Raw genomic sequence first — 20,868 nt, 5'->3', positions numbered from 1 at the left:
TCAACCCTCGTAGGGTCCCAGGGCTCCGGCTCCAGCCCAAGCCCAAACATCTACACCACAATTTTTCAGCCCCACAAGCCTGAGTCAGCTGACCGGGGCCAGTCGTGGGTTTTTATCCCTGTGTATACATATCCTAAGGCATCTAACCTCCAGAGTTAGGAGCCTACATCCCCACACGCAGCACTACTGCAATCCTCAAAACTCCTGCTTGTCTGTTCCAACTCTGAAGGTGTCTAAGCTCACTTGGCACCTAACTCTCCATTGTAAAAGTTCCCTAGGCACCAAAGTTTTAGAACCTGGGGTACGCGCACTGCTACTCCCAGAGTGATTCATGACCTGGGGGAAGATAGGCTTTCAGCCGCCTAAGTCAGATGTGGGCCCAATCTGGTAGGCAGCCTCTGAACACACCTACTGGATTGGGTCCCATTCAAAAATGAGGAGGAGGAGGAGATGGTGATTAGAACACATACCTGCCAGAGGGGGACTAAGGATTTAAATAGAGTCTCTCACCTTTCAGGAGAGTGCTCTAACTACTGAGCTATGGGATATTCTGATCTGGATAAATAATGAAAGAGGGACTAGACCTGGGGTCTCCCACCTCCCAAGTGGGTGAATGCCCTAACCACTGGACTACAGAATCATTTTTTTTCTTTCTGGTACACAGTGGATAAATACTTAAATAATCATTGGGCATGCGGGCTTTTGTGGATCACATTCTAAGGCGCTTATCTCTCCCTATTCATTGTATAGGCCAGGGGTCGGCAACCTTTCGGAAGTGGTGTGCCGAGTCTTCATTTATTCACTCTGATTTAAGGTTTCGCGTGCCAGTAATACATTTTAAGGTTTTTAGAAGGTCTCTTTCTATAAGTCTATAATATATAACTAAACTATTGTTCTATGTAAAGTAAATAAGGTTTTTTAAATGTTTAAGAAGCTTCATTTAAAATTACATTAAAATGCAGAGCCCCCCGGACCGGTGGCCAAGACCCGGGCAGTGTGAGTGCCACTGAAAATCAGCTCGTGTGCCGTGCCGTAGGTTGCCTACCCCTGGTATAGGCAGTGTTCTTCCTGTGATTTTTTTTTTTTCTAGGCACCTAAATGTTAGGCATTGTGACACTTGGTGTTGCAACACCCAAGTCCCTTTGTGGATCCCACCCCAACAGAATATCAGGCTAGTAGACAGGAGTGGAATGAGAAAAGAGATTCCTCTTTAAAATAACTGGCCTTCAATGGTAAGATTATGCTATTTTAACTTGTCTGGGTTTTTTGTTTGTTTGTTCTTCTCTGTTGAAGGACCAGGGCTTCAAAATTGGGATTCAGATTGTATATAAATTTGAATAAATTGAAAATGGATGCAATATAATGAAACCATTGAGAGATACTGGGAACAAGTTAACATGAAACAGCTGGATGGCTCAAGGGGTTGGTAATGCTATACTGGATTTCTTTATTTCTTGACCACCATATCAAATCTAGTGCAGGATGGTAGATAAATGCATTTAGTTTAGGTAAAACAGTTAAATAAGCAGAATTCCTAGAAATTATAAAATAGAAAGAGGCTGATTTTTAAAACCAAGCGTAGCTAATCAAGTGATATGGACCATTCCTATTGAAAATCATATTTAGGCTCTCTTGTTTCCACTCGACAATATGTTCAAAGGTCCCTATGTATTTCTTAACCATAAGCAAAGGGCAAGTATAGTTATGAAAGGGGTCAACTGCTGTGAATGTATTCACAGTTATAGAAATCAAACACTAAGTGTGTTGTATTCATAATTTCATTAAAGTGCATAAATTTAGTAAAAAAGTACTGAAGAGACAAATCACTGAAATTGATTCTATTTGTATCACAGTACTTCTTGATTGATTCTATTTGTATCACAGTTCTTTTCCTGAATATTCAGGAAAAAATGAAGTGACAGCAAGGTAAAGAGAGAAGTGACTGCCTGAAATGAAGTGGAGTGATGGTTTCAAACCAACTGGATGGATAGCACGTTTCTTATGCCATATGTCTAGCACTGTTAAAAAGGAATCCGTTTTACTGCAGATCTTTGCCCTAAAATATACAGGATGCAAGGTGCAAAGGTTTGCCTTTCTACTATCTCCACTGTCTGTATTTTGTGGCTAAAAGGCTTTGGTCACTTGTGCTTTCACAATCACTTCCTTGATATTAACACATTTTTTACATTCTTTAAAAAAAAAAAGCTTTCCACTTTATGTAGTCTTATACACCTCTGCAAAGTAATAAGTTTTTAAAGGCATCTATTTTGTGAGGTATGAAGGCAAAAATTGGCCTAAAAGATTTTAACTGTACATACAGACCATGCATATGACATCTCAGGGGTTTATGATTAGAAAATGTCAGGCATGGAGAACGCAATGCATATATCACAGCCCTGGTATAGCTCCTCCTGCTGGACACTCACCAGGCTGCTGTTTGGGCCTCACACACTGGGCCCATATGCTTTAAGCTTCCTTGGGTCTCAGCAGGCTGCACTGTCTCTTTCATTGAGCTCTCTAGGACACTTCCTGGACACAGGTTCTTCGTTGCTCCTTCACCGAAATGGGACTCGATAGTCTAGCTCAGTGGTTCTCAAACTTTTGTACTGGTGACCCCTTTCACATAGCAAGCCTCTGAGTGCAACAACCCCCCCTTATAAATTAAAAACACTTTTTTATATATTTAACACCATTATAAATGCTGGAGGCAAAGCAGGATTTAGGGAGGAGGTTGACAGCTCATGACCCCGCAGGTAATAACCTCTCAACCTCCTGAGGGGTCCCGACCCCCAGTTTGAGAACCCCTAGTCTAGCTGCCCTAGACCCCCAGGACTAGTACTGACTCTTCCATCCTCCAGCCCCTCATACACACCCCAGTTGCTTAAGCATACCTTTTCCCAGAGTTCCACCTCGTGGATTCTCTCGTGTACAGGTCATCTCTTCAAGAACATGTGATAGTGGAAGCAAAGAGACACACAGGCTTTGCCAAAATCCAATTACTGCAAGAAATATACTGAGCTACACAAACAATAAAACACCTATAAAAAGCAACAGAGGGTCCTGTGGCACCTTTAAGACTAACAGAAGTATTGGGAGCATAAGCTTTCGTGGGTAAGAACCTCACTTCTTCAGATGCAAGTGCTTGCATCTGAAGAAGTGAGGTTCTTACCCACGAAAGCTTATGCTCCCAATACTTCTGTTAGTCTTAAAGGTGCCACAGGACCCTCTGTTGCTTTTTACAGATTCAGACTAACACGGCTACCCCTCTGATACTTGAATAAAACACCTAAACACATTTTCCTGCTTTGATTTCCTCACCATCCTTGAGTGTTCTTTGAACTTAGGTCAGTGTCCTCTAAGAAATCCAGGATCTCCTCCCACCACCACCACCGCCTGTTGCTTCTCCTCCAAATCATGGAGTCTCTGTTTTCTGTGCAGCCAGCTTCCTTCTTCCTTGGCTGGCCCTATAATTAAAAAAAGGCCCCTCTATTCTTCTTTCCTACCCAAATTTTCTCAGTCTCTGAGTTTATTCTGAGTCTCTCAGGATCTGTAACTTTTAAGACCCAGCATTAACACCTTGCCTGTCTCCTGAGCATAAGGCATCTGAGGTAGAACACAGTAAAAGACAGTCATAACTTAAGACAGAAGTATATGAATTCCAGTTTGCATGAACTGTCTGTAAATTGTATATAGATTCCTCAAACCATTGCAACATATCTTTCCAGAAAGAAGAATCAGACATCACATTACCATAAATATAAGGAGAAACCTGTAGAACACGGGTGGGCAAACTTTTTGGCCCGAGGGCCACATCTGGGTGGGGAAATTGTATGCAGGGCCATGAATGTAGGGCTGGGGCAGGGGATTGGGGTATGGGAGGGAGTGTAGGTGTGGGAGGGGGTACGATGTGCAGGAAAGGGCTCAGGGCAAGGGGTTGGGGTGCAGGAGGGAGTGTGGGGTGCAGGAGGGGGTTCAGGGCAAGGGGTTGGGGTGCAGGAGGGATGCAGAGTGCAGGAGGGGGCTCAGGGCAGGGGGTTGGGGTGCAGGATGGGTGTGGGGTGCAGCAGGGGGCTCAGGGCAGGGGGTTGGGGTGCAGGAGGGGGTGCGGAGTGCGGGAGGGGGCTCACAACGGGTTGGGGTGCAGGAGGGGGTGCAGGGGGCTCAGGGCAGGGGGTTGGGGTGCAGGAGGGGTGCATCAGGGGGCTTAAGGCAGGGGGTTAGGGAACCCAGGGCAGGGGTGCAGGGTGCAGGAGGGGTGTGGGCTCCAGCCCGGCGCCGCTTACCTCGAGCAGCTCTGGGGTGGCAGTGGCGCGCAGCGGGGCTAAGGCAGGCTCTCTGCCTGCCCTGGCACCGCGCCGCTCCCGGAAGTGGCCAGCATGTCCGGCAGTGGCTCCTGCTGCCTTGCCTGTTGGTACCACCCCCGAAGCTCCCATTGGCCGCAGTTCCCCATTCCCAGCCAATGGGAGCTACGGGGGGGGAGGGGGCAGTGCCTGCAGGCGAGGGCAGTGCACGGAGCCCTCTGCACCCCCGCCCCCTCAAGGGCCTCAGGGACGTGGTGCCAGCCACTTCTGGGAGCGGTGCAGGGCCAGGGAGCCTGCCTTAGCCCCACTGCGCCACAGAGCTGGCAATCTCGTGGGCCAGATTGAAAGCCCTGACAGGCCAGATCCAGCCCGTGGGCCATAGTAGAACATTGTATTTTCCCTTGAAAAATCTTTATTTAGGGCAGAATAGAGATGTAAATATGTATGCCACCCTTAGACACGTTAAAATCCAGTACTGTTTCGCCCAAAGCGGGAAGAAAAACAATCAAATGATGGCTTTACATGTTCTATTTTATGTCACTACTTGTTTGTATGATGTTGTTTAAACATGTTTCAAATCAAGAGAGAAATGGAACAAAACATTATTTCATCCAGGAAAAATGCCGCATGTTTCTGGATCTGTTCCAGGTGACAGACCAAAGATGGAAGCAACTTTATTTTTTTTTAAATGAAATTCTCATAGAGTGATGCAAATGTTGCTGCATTTTTTCCCTACTAACATATATAGACCACATAGTCCACTCCTGTGTTAAAACCTATGGAAGGAGGCTTTGTGGGAGGAGTCTCTTACAGAGATTTTCCTGCATTGTCCTCTTGTATGGGAGGTAAGATTGCCTTTCTCTGCAGCATGGGGTGCAGGTCACATGCTAGGACCATTTGGGTATATCTCACTTAATCAGTTCCCTGCACTGGTAGGGGCCTTGGGCATTGGTGCACCTTTATCCCTCCTGTCTCTGCCTGTGCAGAGTCTCCTAAGGACTGTAATACTTTGGTCTGACTGTAGTTATTGGGCTTGGTGGTGTTCAGTGGCCTGTGATATACAAGAGATCAGACTAGATGATCTGGTAATCCCTTTTGATCTTAAACTCTCTGATCCACAGGAGGTCAGAACAATGTGAGTAGAGACCCTGTGCCTGGAACCTGGCCTCCAGCTCTCTGGCAATATGGTTCCAATGGAGCTGTGCTATTAGGACATCCAGGAAGCTACATAGAAGGGTAAATCTCATGGTGTTAACTTATGGGGAAACAATGTATTAGCCCCCAGCCCATACTCTTCCCTTCTTCTTTCACTGGATCTAACTGGTGGGAGTGGTGCCATAGGCACCGACTCCGTGGCTGCTCCAGGGCTGGAGCACCCGTGGAAAAAAATTAGTGGGTGCTCAGCAGAGCCGGATTAAATCTCCTGTGGGTCTGGGACTACTAGATTTTGTGGGACCCCTGGGAGGGAGTTTGGGTGCAGGAGGGGATTCTGACTTGGGGCAGGGGGTTAGGGTGCAGGAGGGGGTGTGAGGGGCAGACTCCGGCCGGGGAGGCACTTATCACAGGCAGCTCCGGGCCAGCGGAGCAGCACGGCTCAGGCAGGCTGCCTGCCTGCCTGCCCAAGCCCCACGCCGCTCCTGGAAGTGTCAGGCTGCTGGCACATCTCTGCGTGCCCCTGGGAGGAAGGGGACAGCATGTCTCTGTGCGCTGCCTGCGCCTGCAAGCACCGCCCCTGCTGCAGGGACAGTGCTGAGGGCGGGGGCAGTGCGCGGAGACGTGCCAGCAGCCGGCTGCTTCCAGGAGCGGCATGGGGCCATGGCATGCAGGCAGACTGAGCCCTGCTGCGCCAGGGCCCCCCTTAGCCCAAGGGTGTGTGTGTGTGGGGGGCTGCAGCCCCTAAAGCCCCTGCGTTAATCCAGCCCTGGTGCTCAGCACCCACCGGCAGCCAGCGGCCCCGCCAATCAACTCCTCCCTCTCCCGCCCAGGGCCTAACGCCTGCTGTGATCTGCTGTTCTGTGGTGTGCAGGAGTTGCTGAGGGGGCCAGGGGGAGAACGGGATGGTGTGCTTGGAGGGGGGGAAGGAGCAGGAAGGGACGAAACTGTGTGGGATTAGGCCGGGTTGGGGGTTTGGGGGAAGGGGTAGGGTGGGGCCTGGGGCAGACCATGGGGGTTGAGTATCCCTGGGGCCTGTGGGAAGGCAGAGGAAGAGCTTGTGCCTGCTTCAGAAAAGGGAGAACTCCTCTACATGCAGTCAGGGTGGTGGTGGGGTGGGAACGATCTGGCTGTGAATTCTTCTGAGTGGGAAAGATGTATTTCCACAGACTGATGGTAAATATTCACTGAATAGAAACTCTCTGCTAAAAGCTCCTATCCTGGAGCCTGATGCTAACTTCACTGTTAACTTAATAAATCCAGATTTATAGGTGAAAATTATAGATATTTTTTCTACAGATTTAGTTAATAAAAATTCCTCTTATTTTTTCCTCATTTGTGTCTGTCATATTAAGTGTAGATTAGTGGGCCCCCAATTTAATAGTTATTCTTTAACCTTTAAAATGTTATTTCACAGTTAGCATTTCTGAGACAGTTCTCTTATGCCGATGATTATTTCATGTAGTTTGAATGTAAGCGCTTCGAACTCACTGATGTTCTGTGTTGTCTTTCTCCCTTTTCTCATCTTCCCCTACATTTGTTTTCAATTTGTTCCATAATTATGGTCCCATTTACATTTTGTAGGTCAAGTTATTAGTATTTTTGTTCAGTAAATAAACTCTGCCCAGGGCATTTTCTATATGCAAATAAGGATTAGACTAGTAACAAAATGCATTGATTTTTTTTTTTTTTTTTAGTGAATTTGGGAATTTTTTCGTACTTTATTATCTAATGGCTTGTGCAACCTTCTCCAATAAATCTGGCTAATGCACTTCAGTCTGACTTGTGGATCTACCTGCTGTTCCAAGCAAAGGATTCTTCTGAGCGGAGGTTGCCAGTCGCACTGAATTGTGGGATGATTCAGAGGCATCAACAAAAATTTAGTCAGGTCACATCTGTTTTCAGATCACCACCTGGTACTTTTGACCAGATTGGACCTAGATTTCCCAGAGATCAAGCCCCCCTAAAGTGCGAGGAAGTTCAGAAGGCCAGCCAGCGCAAGCCCCCTGCATTGTTAAGCCCTACTTTGGGGCTGTGCGGTGGGACTGAGGGCAGAGTATCCATTCACATTAGCCTCCACACCTGATGCAGACAAGGGGACAGCTAAATAATCTGTATTTATGCTGATCCAGCATCCCAGTACTCCTCTGCAGAAGGGCTTTGGACTGTTACTCCAACTCCTAGTCTGACATTGGCTGCATGGGGCTTCAGTATTAACCCTACAGTCCAGGTTGGATGGTGGATTTCACGTCCTCTAAACCCTCCCAATCACTCATGCTTTATGCAGGGAAATAAATTTTACCTTTGTGAATTAGTATCAGAGGGGTAGCCGTGTTACTCTGGATCTGTAAAAAGCAACAGAGGGTCCTGTGGCACCTTTAAGACTAACAGATGTATTGGAGCATAAGCTTTCGTGGGTGAATGCCCACTTCGTCAGACGCAAGACACATGCGTCTGACGAAGTGGGCATTCACCCACGAAAGCTTATGCTCCAATACATCTGTTAGTCTTAAAGGTGCCACAGGACCCTCTGTTGCTTTGTGAATTAGTTACAATATCTATAAAAGATAAATGAAATTGGAGGGTGGAGGGAGAGTCTTGGATTTTCAAAATGTGTCAGAATTTTGATTTTACAAGATGTTCAATAATTGGGATCCTTCTTTGCTCAGGCTGAGTCTGGGTGTGGGCAAAGTGATGAGGTAGAGGAGAATTAAACAAACGTTTCTGATTTTGCCCTATATCTATTTTCTAGAGTACCCCACGCAACTTCTTGGGCACTGTCTATTCCAAAAGACACAAACCTCTCTTGGGCTCCTCCTGAGAAATGCTAAATTTTTCTCTCAACTCCCATTTAAATCAACAAAAATTGAGGACCTTGCAAGGTCAGGCCTGGGCCTTTTGTAAATAGGAACTGAATGGGTGCTTGGCAGAATGTGGTAAAATGAATCTGGTAGGAAAGCAGGAAAGAGCTATGGAAAGAAATGTGGTGTCTGTTGATGGCTTTAGTAAAGCATGGATGCTGCAGTCTTCAGAACTCCTAACCTCATCTGAACTGATAACTTTTAATTGGAACAAGAAAATCATCCTGAATTTGAATGTTTCCATCTGTGATTCTATAAAGCAGCCACAGTATCAATAGAGTTTTGCCAAGATGCTGGATTATTTTCTCTTGTTGACAATTAACATTTGAACCACCTACTGAAAAATCAGACGACTGACTTGTTTTAATAAAGTGAATATTAACTGAACAAAGCAGAAGGCACTAAATTCATTAAGGTTCCCAATAACCTGCCAGGAATCTTCAGTGTTTGTCTCTATGGTGTGATTATAATAATCTGAGCTCCAACCCTTTTGGATAATTTAACAGGTTATTAGAATTCTTTCTTTCTTTTTCCTGTAGGCAGGGCATAGTTTATTTATTAAATTGAATTTCTGGTGTCAACATACCTTTCAAATTGAATCGGAACACTTCAAAGGTTGGGTATGGGATTGGCTTTACTCTATCTCCATTTCACAGAGACAAACCTAGGCAGACAGATTAAGTAACTGGGCCAAAACTATAGCGTGAGTCAGTATCAGGATCAAAAGACACACGAGCTCCTGCCTCCCCCTTCTGCAATGTGAAGCATGCCTCATCTACAGAGAAAAGGGTTTTATTTGTGATAATCATACTTATTTGACAGTGTTATAGTAATGGTCCAAATCCTGAGGTTTCTGATTCAAGGAAATCTCCCATTGATCTCAAAGGGAATTTTGTCAGAGTGAAAATTGAATATTGATCCAATTCCTATTGAAGTCAATAGGAATCTTTCATTTGACTTCTGTAGGAGCTGGATTGGGCCCCAAGTTAAAACCTCAGGATTTGATCCCATGATTAAAAATCGCTTTGAAGATGTGCACATGAACTGAAATCTGCTAACTTAAAAGTGCACTTCAGCAATAAAATCCTTGCTGATCCATGCTGCTTTGCCAGTGGGTCTGGAAAGCATGTGAAATAAAAGACCTGGATTAGAGCTCAGCTGATTCACTGGAGTATGTTTTACTCCAATGATTTATCTGTGAGATTCCTCAGAGCAGAAAAGCTGGGTGGGAGGAGATCTATGTGAAGTTCTTGGAGGTGCTGGCCAAGGTGTAATAGCATGTTGTAATATATTTAGCAACTAATGTTTCTGTGGTTTGCAACCCACATGAGAGGGGAGAGTACACCCTGTGCATGGGGAGCTATTTAATGCTTTGGGCAAGAGAGCAGAAAGATTAGAGGTGGGGACTTTTCCTGGCTTTCTCATAACAATAAATCACTGTTTCATAGACTTCCTCCCAGGAGAAGACACAGGCAGGTTAAAAGACTATTTAGCTTGATCTGGTCCAGAGCCTGCTGGTAACTTCATGTCAAAACAAGGATTGTGTGTAGCGGAAGAGAAGTGGGAGCATGGCTAATGGTATGGTCTTTCCAATAGAACCACACAATACTACTTATTTTCTGGCATCAGCTCTTGAAATGTGCATCTGCTTTTATGCACGGCTGGGAAAGCAAGTGGATCTGGTAGATGAGAAAATAAGGCAGGTCGCCAAGAAGAAAACTAGATTTCCCTATGTTGCTACAAAGGGGGAGGAATTAGGGAAATCAACATTCAAATATCATTAGTAGTGATGTAGAGCGTTACTTGGCAAAACAGCGCTATTACTATTAATGATGTGGTGGAGTTGGGGTGTGTGAAGGGATGGAATGAAGCATCTCTTAATAAAGAGGAGAAATTGCAGTGGGAGGCCAATTCAAGGACACTAATGCCTCATGTTATACAGGTTTCCACTTCATCAGAATTTCTTTATTAATGAACAGCAGGAAATCCTTGCTTTCTTCCCTCAATATTTCCCACACTGGAAGCAAAGAAATCAGAGGAAAAGTAAGAAAAACAAACAAACATAAGAGCACAATGCTTAAGCCTTTTCCAAAAGTATTGAAGTGATGTCTTGCTAATGGCTTGACAGCTTGAAGTAGGAAAGAACACAGGGTAAAAAAGAGTTGGTAACAGTTAATAGATTCTATAGCAAAGTTTTCTAATGGGGGGTCCTAGAGAGCAGGCTGGAGAATTCATACTTGGAGTGCTAGCTGGGGACAGGGTGCTAGAGCAGTCCAGTGGTTAGACTTGTAAGCACTTGGAAGACCTGGGTTCAAGTCTCCACTCTTTGAAAGACTTCCTGTGTGACCTTGGACAAGTCTCTCTACTTCTTTTCTTTAGGTTCCCCATCTGTAAAATGGGGATAATAGCACTTCCCTTTTTCACAGGAGTGTTGTGAGACTAAAAAAACATTTAAAGATTGTGAGGTGCTCAAATACTATGGTAATGGGAACAGATAAGAACCCAAGATAGCTTCTCTGCCTTATTTACAGCTGCTATACCGAAAACTAAAAACTCTTTCATGTCACTTCTCCATGTAAGCCATCGCTTTAGTTGCCATAGGGATGTTAGCAATTTCAAATAGAGGGTGGGGGGAGGATATGTCTTTATGAATGGAGGGGGAGGTGCCCACAAGACAGTCTGTTATAATGGGATCCACACTATGAAAAAGTTTGAGAAGCCCTGATCTGATGTGTTACTCTGGGAGGGGGGGAATTACACTAAGCCCAATCAAAATCTTTCTTGACTTTGTTGTGGTTGCTGAAGATGAGGAGGCTTCCCGCATGAAAGGGAGGAAAAACTGGTTGAGACTGCAAAATTGGAGCACTCAATGTACAACATGAAGTGGCAATGCTTTCTCAGTCATCACCAGGGTTACCAGTGCACTGAGGATTACACCAACATCTGTGCTAATTTGAAAGGCCATGATTGAAATGAATCCCTTGTTCTTTGCAGGAAATAGAAATCTGAATTGGTAAAGTTGTGAGTTAACTGCTTGGTAATTGAATTCCTATTGATGTAGCTGGGTACAGATGAAGAGGGAGGACAAAAGGCTTTTCTTGTGATCAACTGTGGTAGATGAGAGTTTAGCTTTAGAATGAGCAATACTGCATCAGACATGCTGCAGGCCCACCTAGTGGAGACCTAAAACATAACAAGTCCTAGTAACTTCTTTTTCTTTTAAATGTGTGGTATAAAATACTTTAAGCCATGCCATTTAGCTTTAGTTTTTAATCTGTACCATTTACATGTGTATCACCTGTGCTGTTAACTTTAAAAAGCCTTAGAAAACACAAAGACACTATTTTCATTGAAACAAAAACCCTCTGAACTAATGGAGGGAAAAAGCCAGTGGTGGAGATTTTCAAAGGCACTAATAGCAGTTAGGAGCCTAACTCCCAAACTTCTCTAGCCTGACTCACTCTTGCTTGCATATTTATACCTGCCTCTGGAAATTTCCACTACATGCATCCGAAGAAGTGGGTATTCACCCACGAAAGTTCATGCTCCAATACGTCTGTTAGTCTATAAGGTGCCACAGGACTCTTTGCTGCTAACTCCCAATGATTTTCTTCAGTGCGAATTAGGGGCTAGATTCACAAGGGAATTTAGAGGTGGCGATGCTGAGCATTGCCATGCCTAACTTTTAGGCACCTAGAAAATCACTGGGCTTCACAAAGCCTGGGTTAGACACCTTGGCTCCCTATACAATGAATGGGGGGAGGGATAAGTGCCTCAGAATAGGATTCACAAAAGACAGCCAATGGGAGGTGCCAAGTTGTGTGCTAAGCACCACCCCTTTCTCAGGGATAGGCACTTTGGAAGCCTGTCTTTGGGATTCTCTGCTGCAAACCCTCTCTCGCTGTTAGGCGCTAGGCTGTTGTGACAAGAAGCTGGAGAGGAGGAGGATCTCCCTTGTGGGGTGACCAGACATCAAATGTGAAAAATCGGGATAGGGGTGGCGGGTAATAGGACCCTATATAAGAAAAAGACCCAAAAGTCAGGACTGTCCCTATAAAATCGGGACATCTGGTCACCCTACTCCTTTGTATCTTTTAGCCCAGTGGTTGGGGTACTCATCTGAGATATAGGAGCCCCCCTTCCTCCTGAGGAAAAGGGAGTTGTCATTTCCCAGGAGAGGTGCCCTAACCATTGGGCTATGGGATATTCTGATGTGGGATTCCCTCAGTCTCACCTGTGAAAGCTGTTCCAGTTTGGATTAATAATGAAAGAGTGATTGGGGAAAAGCAAACTTGAGCAAGACTTGGTAGCCTGGTGGTTGGAGCACTCACCTGGGAAGCGGGAGATCCAGTACCCCTGCTCCAGTGACCTTTTAAAAATTATTTATCCAGTGGAATAGCTAAGTTCTTTTGTGAATCTAGCCCTGGGTGCCTAATTGCCATTTGTTCCTTTGAAAATCTACTCTAAGATTGGACACTTGAGGCTGACTTTAATCCTCCAGCCTTCTGGAGTCTGCAAAACTTGGCTGCAAACCTGCATGATTAGGCTTTATGGGAAGATTCTGGTAATTTTGCTTTCCTCGGGGCCTGAGATACAAGAAAAACAACCTCGTTTCCAGTGTTTCGGCAGAAATAAGGAAGTGTAGAAGTGCACAAAAAAGTAGAGGAAGAAAAATTGAACTTAATACTTTCCAACCCCCAAAAGGAGTTGGTTCAAATTTTAGGCAACAGTTCGTGTCTATTGTTCTTTCTCTTTCTGAATAGAGTAATGCACTAGAAATCTCATAAGGGCTTTCTCATAAGATTTCCAGCCCAGCTGTTTTTGACCCAAAATGTTTATCCAGCAAAAATATTCTGAGATTCCCTTTGCTCCTTGAGAGCCTTTTCAAAGTTCTTTGCAAATATACTTTGCACTGTATTTTTGTGCAATACTATTTGGAAATCACACTTGTGTTCTCAGTTATGTTCTTCTGAATTCACCTGTATGGGAGAACTTAACATATGGATTATAGTGAAAGTGCATCTTCACAGTCTCAGCTAGGAGTAGCCTGTCTAAAAGCAGGTATACCAAATGGTGACAAAAGGAGACAATTTCATTGCTGGATCAGAATTATGCTCTTAAACAGCTGAGGCACCTCCACGTGTCCCTGAGCTTTTATTTAATATAGCCCTCAGAGAAGGATCAAGTGGGTTATGTTTTCTTTTCAATTTCTTGTTATAAAAAGTTGCATAGTATGAAATTAAATTATGGTTCTAGACACGTGCTGGCTCAGCAATTTATGGGGAGATATGGTTGTAACATAGCTGTATGTGTACATGTTGATGAAAGATTTATAGCCCTGGAGACTGAAATCTACAAAAGAAGTACAGGCAGAGGCAACAGCTATGCAAACTTTTCCCTTGCAGCTCCACAAGCTTTTTGGCCAGGACACAGTTAGTTATGCATGTCTTTGCAGATTAAGAAAAAAACCTCAAACTTATTAGAACTGGTCTGGACACTTTTACCATCAAAATTTTTGACAAATAGTAACCCTTTTGTCAAAGATTTTCTTTGAAATTGTCAGGTTATTATAAAAAAAACTATTTTTAATGAAAATTAAATTCACCCCCAATATATACATTTAATTAAAAAGCCATTTTTTTGGACAAAACTTCTTTGTAACTAAATTTTTCAGTCAATATTATGGTGGCTAAGATGTCCTGATGGGAGAATTTGAAGAACTGAGTAGCGTGGATAGATCAACGGCCTGATTCAAAGCTTGTTGCAGTCAAAGAAAAGACTCTCATAGACTTCAGTGGACTTTGGATCAGGCCCCAGATGAGATCATTTTAGCTGTGGCATTTGGGGTGGCTATCAAAGAGGAGGAAGTTACAATAACTAGATCACGTTAGCAAGCCGATCGTAAAAAATCAAATCACTGACTTCAGGGGATTGTTTCCCCTCTAGTATGTCTAAGTAAGTAGGTTTTATTACAGTGAATTCTGTGTTTAATATCTTTCATAAAACAGATATTAATCTTTGTTCAGACATTGTGCTCTTAGGGAAAGGGCATAAGCAATCAGAACCAGCCGCTAACTGAAAGTCAGTCAGCTGGGATTTAAATGTTATTAACTTGTAGACATGTTAGTGAAGGCCATATTTGTCTCAAGTGAATGGCCTAACAACTACTCTAACAGGAGAGATTGAGAGAGACCCATGTCAAAGTTGTTCTACTTTAAATATGAATTGGGCCACAGAATGTTAGAATGACTCCAAGTGGTCGGGGCACTCACCTGAATTGGCTGATTCCTGATCAAATATCTTCTCCCCTTCAAGCAGAGGGGACTTGAAGCAGGGGTATCTCATAGCCCGGGTGAGTAGGTACCCGGTCTACTAGGCTACAGGTTATAAGGAAAGGCCTTCCCCTCAGCTGTTTTGTGTATACTCACATTGGGGGCTCAATCCAGTAGGCAAGCTTCGAGGAAACCTACTGGTTTGGGCCCCTGCACGTGACAGGCAGATGAACGCCTGTCTTCTCCAGTTGGTGAATCAGTCTGGGGTGTAGGCAGGAGGTAGGTACCTAGGTGCCAGAGGGAGACAGCAGTGCATGTGCCCAGAGGCAGAAACATAGATGTCTAGGGAATTTTTACTGCAGAATCTTAGGAGCTGAGTGAGTTTAGGCACCTATAGGATTAGGTGGTAACTGAGCAGGAGTTTTGCAGATCTCAGTAGTACATAAAAATGGGACTTAGGTGCCTATGTACATTTGTGAATAGCACTCTGTCTTTTGATGGGTGGGTAAAATCTCACTCTCTTCCATTACCATCAATAATCATGATGAGTGCAGGTGAGTTGACTGGGCTGGTAACACTTCCAAACAATTTTGTGAGGCAGTGGTATGCTATTTAATAAGTTGTACAGTGTTCCCTCTAATTTTTTCCACCCATGTGCAGAATGAAATTTGTTATGTGCACCAATATGGAGGTGATGTGTCACACAACACCTCCATATTGGTACACATAACAAAATTCATGTGGCAGAGTGGGGCCATAAAAGATCAAGGAAGTCTATGCCAAATATTTAATCTTGAGATAATATAAAAGGGCTTTAAAGGAATGTCTTTTGGACTTGTCTTTTGGAAACCAGAAAATACTGCTTTTCCTCCTCCCCAGTGTAGGAAACATTACTTTTCTTCTGTATTTTGAATGGAATTGAAATTTATCTATTTATTAAGCTTTCCATAGCAGGGCCATACTGTAAATGCTTTTAAAACACTAGCCCAAATACAGGTTGCCTCTAAACCTCTTAAATATTTGGTTGCAGATCTCTCGCCTTCCCCAGAGTGTGGGGTTGTTAGGGCAAACCAAATGGGAGTTGGGAAGGGTGGAAAACAAACAGAGGAAGAACTGAAAATTGAGAGAAAAAATATTCAGAGGCGAATTGATCCAAATAAAGGCCTTTCCCATAGTTCTGAAGATGATGAATGAGGAAGGGAGAGTCCAAGAGAAGAAGTCACTAACTGAGGAGGCCCTCCCTTGGCCTGATCTAGTTCACAGAGCAGACAGCAAGAAATGTGTTTTTATGTTGCTGTTAGGAGGCATAAGCAAAGATGATCATTGGGTCTCGACCTGAGGGACTTACTAAATGTTAGCAACAGAATAGATGGCTGCTTTTCTTCAGCACCACTTATGCCAAAAACATCTTGGTTTGTGTACTAGCATAATCAATGCCTGAAGAGATCTGGGAAGGTGGTTAGTTTAAACAGATGCAGCAGAGGGAGAGCATGGTGTCTCTCTTAAACCTTTCATTTGGCAAACCCTTTGGGGGCGGGGAGAGCCAACTAATGTGCTTTGAGCAAATTCTCCATGAGGTTTAATTTGGGAGTCATAGAAAATGTTAAGTCTTTGGTTAGAGCTGTTGGTATCTGTACAAGCCCACTCCATGCCTGCTATTGTGCTAATCCCAAAGTTTATAGTACATGGGAACAAGTGTGTTGGATTGTTTTATATAGTCTGTGTACTAGTTACTTGTCATATACGTAATATAAAAGTGATCATTTTAAATCAGTATTAAGCCCATCAGTAGTTAGTGTTGTGGGGCCACCTGGTAGACTCTGGGAGAAGGATGCTAGACCAGTATGATATAAGGAAATGTTATTTAAGTACAGGACTGGCTCAAGGCCAGGTAAGACCCTATGAAACGGCAGATAAGCAGGGTCATGACCAGATGCTTGCTGTTCTCCTAGCACATTTGCAGAGGTGCCACATTTCAGTTTCAAATGATGGAGAGCTGGGAGATAGGGGGGTGGAAGATTGCACACATCTTCCCATTTCTCCTTTTCCTACAGTCCAGCACCGCAGACCTTCAGGCTGTTAGGAGCTGCACCCCAGAATCCTTTCCTCACAGTCCTTTCTTCAACCACAAGATCACTTCCTCCTCTAACACCAAACCGTATGTATTTTACTGCACATCTTAAAATGACTTCTCAGTCTGTAGTGGCCTGTGAGAGGGAATGAGTTCCACCATGTGCAAGATTCTCTTCTGAAAATATCTTATGGTAGGTCCCAGGAGTTCAACAAGGTGTGTGTGTGGTGTGGGAGGGGAGTAGGAATGACCACAGGAGCATCCTAAAGGGTCAAAATGATCACAACATATACTAGGGAAAGAGGTGGTCTCTACAGTAGCTGACTCCCAAACCATTCAAAGCCTTTGTGGATAACACACAATTTGAACTGACAAGAGTGCACAGTCCACACTGTTGAGTCTACTAGATAAGTAGGACTCTATTGACAGCTGAATTATGTCCTAGCAATGGCTCTGGAATAACAGCTGCCTCTATTTATTTAAAAGTTCCAAATCAATTAGTGGTAGATTAAAACATTTGTTCTGAAGATGTTTGTTAATTATAGGCAATGACAAAATCCAGAACAGATAGTTTTTATATTGGGCACAACATGAAGTTCAGCCCTCGCCAGAGTTGTTACATATAGAAACAAATCAAATTGCAGGCACTAGGTACACTGCTACTTCGATATAACGCCACCCAATATAACACAAATTTGGATATAACGCGGTAAAGCAGTTTTCGGGGGGGGGAGGGGCTGCACACTCCGGTGGATCAAAGCAAGTTCAATATAACACGGTTTCACCTATAACGCGGTAAGATTTTTTGGCTCCCGAGGACAGCGTTATATCAAGGTAGAGGTGTACCTCAAAGCAAGTGACCTGAAAACAAAGTTGCTGACAAAATATCACTTTTAAATGGACCAGCCAGAAAAAAGTAATATAACTGAGGGTTGTCGCCCCTCCCCCGCAGCCCAGGTGGTGCTGCAGGGACAGTGCAAGCTGAGGGGAATCCTCTCCCCCTGGCCCCACCACAGAGCCCATACCCCCAGCTGGTGCCCTCACTCCCTTGCACTCCAACCCTCTGCCCCAGGCCTGAGCCCCTTCCCACACACCGAACCCCTTTGCCCCACAAATTTTGTTATGCGCACCAATATAGAGGTGGTGTCATATTGGTGCACATAATACCGCACATAGGTGGCTGATCAGCATACAGCCACCACACTTACTAAATCGCTCGTGTGTGTGAACATTTGGCTCCTGGTGTTGGCAGCACTTGTACTGATTTTATTGTCAGTGCTGAGCTTTGTAGGACAGCTCCTGAAATCCAGTAACAGTTGATGTAAGCAATGCACTGACAATGCGTTGACCTAATTACATTGACCATGACTCTATGCTGCTCGGGGAAGTGGTGTTACTAAATCAACATAGGCACTTACGCCAGCAGATGCCAAATTTAAGTGAAGCCACTTCCACAGGTAGGGTGCAAGGCACTTTGTCAACCTAACCTTGAAATGTAGACCAGGTCTGAGTTTGAAAAGATGGGGAAAACATAAGATTTAAACTTTTTTTTTTTTTTAAGTGATATGCTAAAACCACATTTAGGCCTCAAATGTTAATGTGAACATGCATTCCTATATATTTGTGAAATATACCCTACAATAAGGTATATGAAGGAATCCAGGGGTGGGGTGACAGAGGACCTGATTATGGGAAACATAGTTCATTTTGGAGAGTTGGATAAATGAACTCAATGGAGTCATATTACCTACTCTTTTTTTGGAAATTCATGACAATGAAAGTAATGCCTGTCAAATTAATTTAGGCCCAAAATTTAAGTGTGGCTTTTAAAACTGAATTTATAATTGAACAATGTTCAGTTAACACACTTTAAAAATTCACTTCTGTAGCAACATGAACCCTGATACCACAATTTGCTAGTATTAGTTCACAGGAACTACCTATTGAATGTAACTAGTCTAATTTCACTGTCTGAGCATAGTAAAATGCAAAAAGTGAATTAGGCTTTATTGGTAAGAGAGTTTTTGAGGGGAGTTTTATTCTGACAGTGTCGCTCTAAATGTCAAAACCTATGTTTTATGAATCTACAAAAATGTGGTATAGAAATTGTAAATATTTTCTCCCATTGCTTCTAAGTTTTCCCTTTCTATAAAAAGAAAAGACAACTAGTAGACTAGAACAAAAAAAATGAATGAGTTTTTCTTTGCACTTAATTTTCTTATTGTGCCACAGTGTCAGAAAAGCTATTTAAAAACAGTTTAATGCATAATTAATCACCATGCCAGCTATCTGCAGATTTACTGCTAGTTTTCAAACATTAAACAATTTATATATTCAAGATAGGACTAATTAGTCTAGCTCTCAAAAATGCAATATGAATTTTAGAACCTAATGTGCTCAAAGTATTTGAGCTCTGAAATTTATTAGGGGAACAGTTCTGTAATTCATTACTTCTCATTTAAAAAGGTAATCATTTTAATTTACTTGCAGAAACACAGGACATTGTGCTCCATCAGCAGATAATGTTCTTCATTAAACAGAGTAGGAACTTTGTGCACTGGGGCAGCTGTGGTATTTCCATCTATGATGAAAACCAACTACAAAATATTGAGTAAAATGTTTTTAACTTTATGACAAAGTAAAGAAAACTGATTTTCCTAATATTGATTTGGATAATTTGTAATAAGGCACTGATAGGATAAGATTGTGTTGACAATCTTAACTACTCTCATGAAAAGAAATTCAAAGTTAAGGCATATACACCTCTACCCTGACATAACACGACCCGATATAACACGAATTCGGATATAACACGGTAAAGCAGCGCTCCAGTGGGGGAGGAGGGCGGGGCTGTGCACTCCGGTGGATCAAAGCAAGTTCGATATAATGCGGTTTCACCTATAACGCGATAAGATTTTTTTGGCTCCCAAGGACAGCGTTATATCGGGGTAGAGGTGTATAGTATAGTATCTACTATGGCTCATAGCATATAGCTATACTGTATTATATGACACTTCAAATCAATTTTGAGAAGTCTGCCACACTGAATTAATAGTATGTGATCAGTTAAGGATAAAATTCTCTCCTTACTTTTTGTGGATATGGGAGCATCCAGTTCCCATTGTGGGATTTGCAGATGGGGATGTTCAGCATCTCTGAAGAGCAGGCCCAACTTCCACGGATGTTACTGCGAGATGGTTACCTATACTCACTTTCCCACAAGTGGGAGAAGGGTTAATAAGTGTCTCTTATACTGTCCCTTTAAAACTCACCATCCATGCAACAGTAAGAAGACACTTGCAATGTTATGATCAGAGCTTGCATTGAAAATGGCAGTAGCTTTTAGTACCCGATTGCTTTGTTAAATCTCCCTTTAAAATAAGGCCAATTGCAAACATAGAACTTACCGTCCCTTGTGATTCAACAACTGAATTTAAAAAAAAAAGGTTCAAAAGTGCAGACAATTTGTCAAGAAGTTATTTCCAGGATGACTGCATTACCTTGGCACATGAGCATTAACTGTTGAAACAAACACTATTAGGGCAGAGAAGGAAAAGTGGAACAATCATTTAAGTTAAAATAGATTACAGCTTCACTTCTGTTAGATGGAGTAGTATTAATATTTCTCACTAGGGAATACATAAGTAACTTGGCCTTGATGTTTACACAGAGCAGTCCTTCTGGGAAGACCCGTTCCTAGTCATTGTGCAAAGACTAGTGAAAGAATACCAGAAAATATTTTAGTTACACAAGTTTTTACAACAGCTACTCAAAGCAGTGAACTGTAGTTTCCAGACATGCAAAATTTCAAATTATGTAAAGTATTTTTATAACCTCTCTCTATAATATTAAGAACTAGTTGAAAGGTAAGTCATTTTCCCTCTTTTAGTCCTATCAAAAAGTATTTAAAACTACACGTATCTGATTGGCAATTCAACTCTAAAACTGTACAAGTAGATTATACTATCTGATAGTTACTCCAGTTTTATACCAGTGTAACGACAATGCAGTCAACTGTTACTCTAGATTTACACCACCATAAGAGCAAAATCTCAGCCAAGAACTTGTATTTGATACGAGCTTTTACCATTTCACCAATATTTCCCAAACAGGGACAGGATTGGAATCTTTAAACCAGACTCTACTCATAGAAAGAAGGATTTCGTAACCACAAGTGTGTAAAACAAAATTAGAATGGTTTCTTTCATGCA

The sequence above is a fragment of the Emys orbicularis genome, chromosome 8 (assembly GCF_028017835.1).
Source record: "Emys orbicularis isolate rEmyOrb1 chromosome 8, rEmyOrb1.hap1, whole genome shotgun sequence".
NCBI classification, from domain to species: domain Eukaryota; kingdom Metazoa; phylum Chordata; order Testudines; family Emydidae; genus Emys; species Emys orbicularis.
This window is presented reverse-complemented; position numbering follows the sequence as displayed.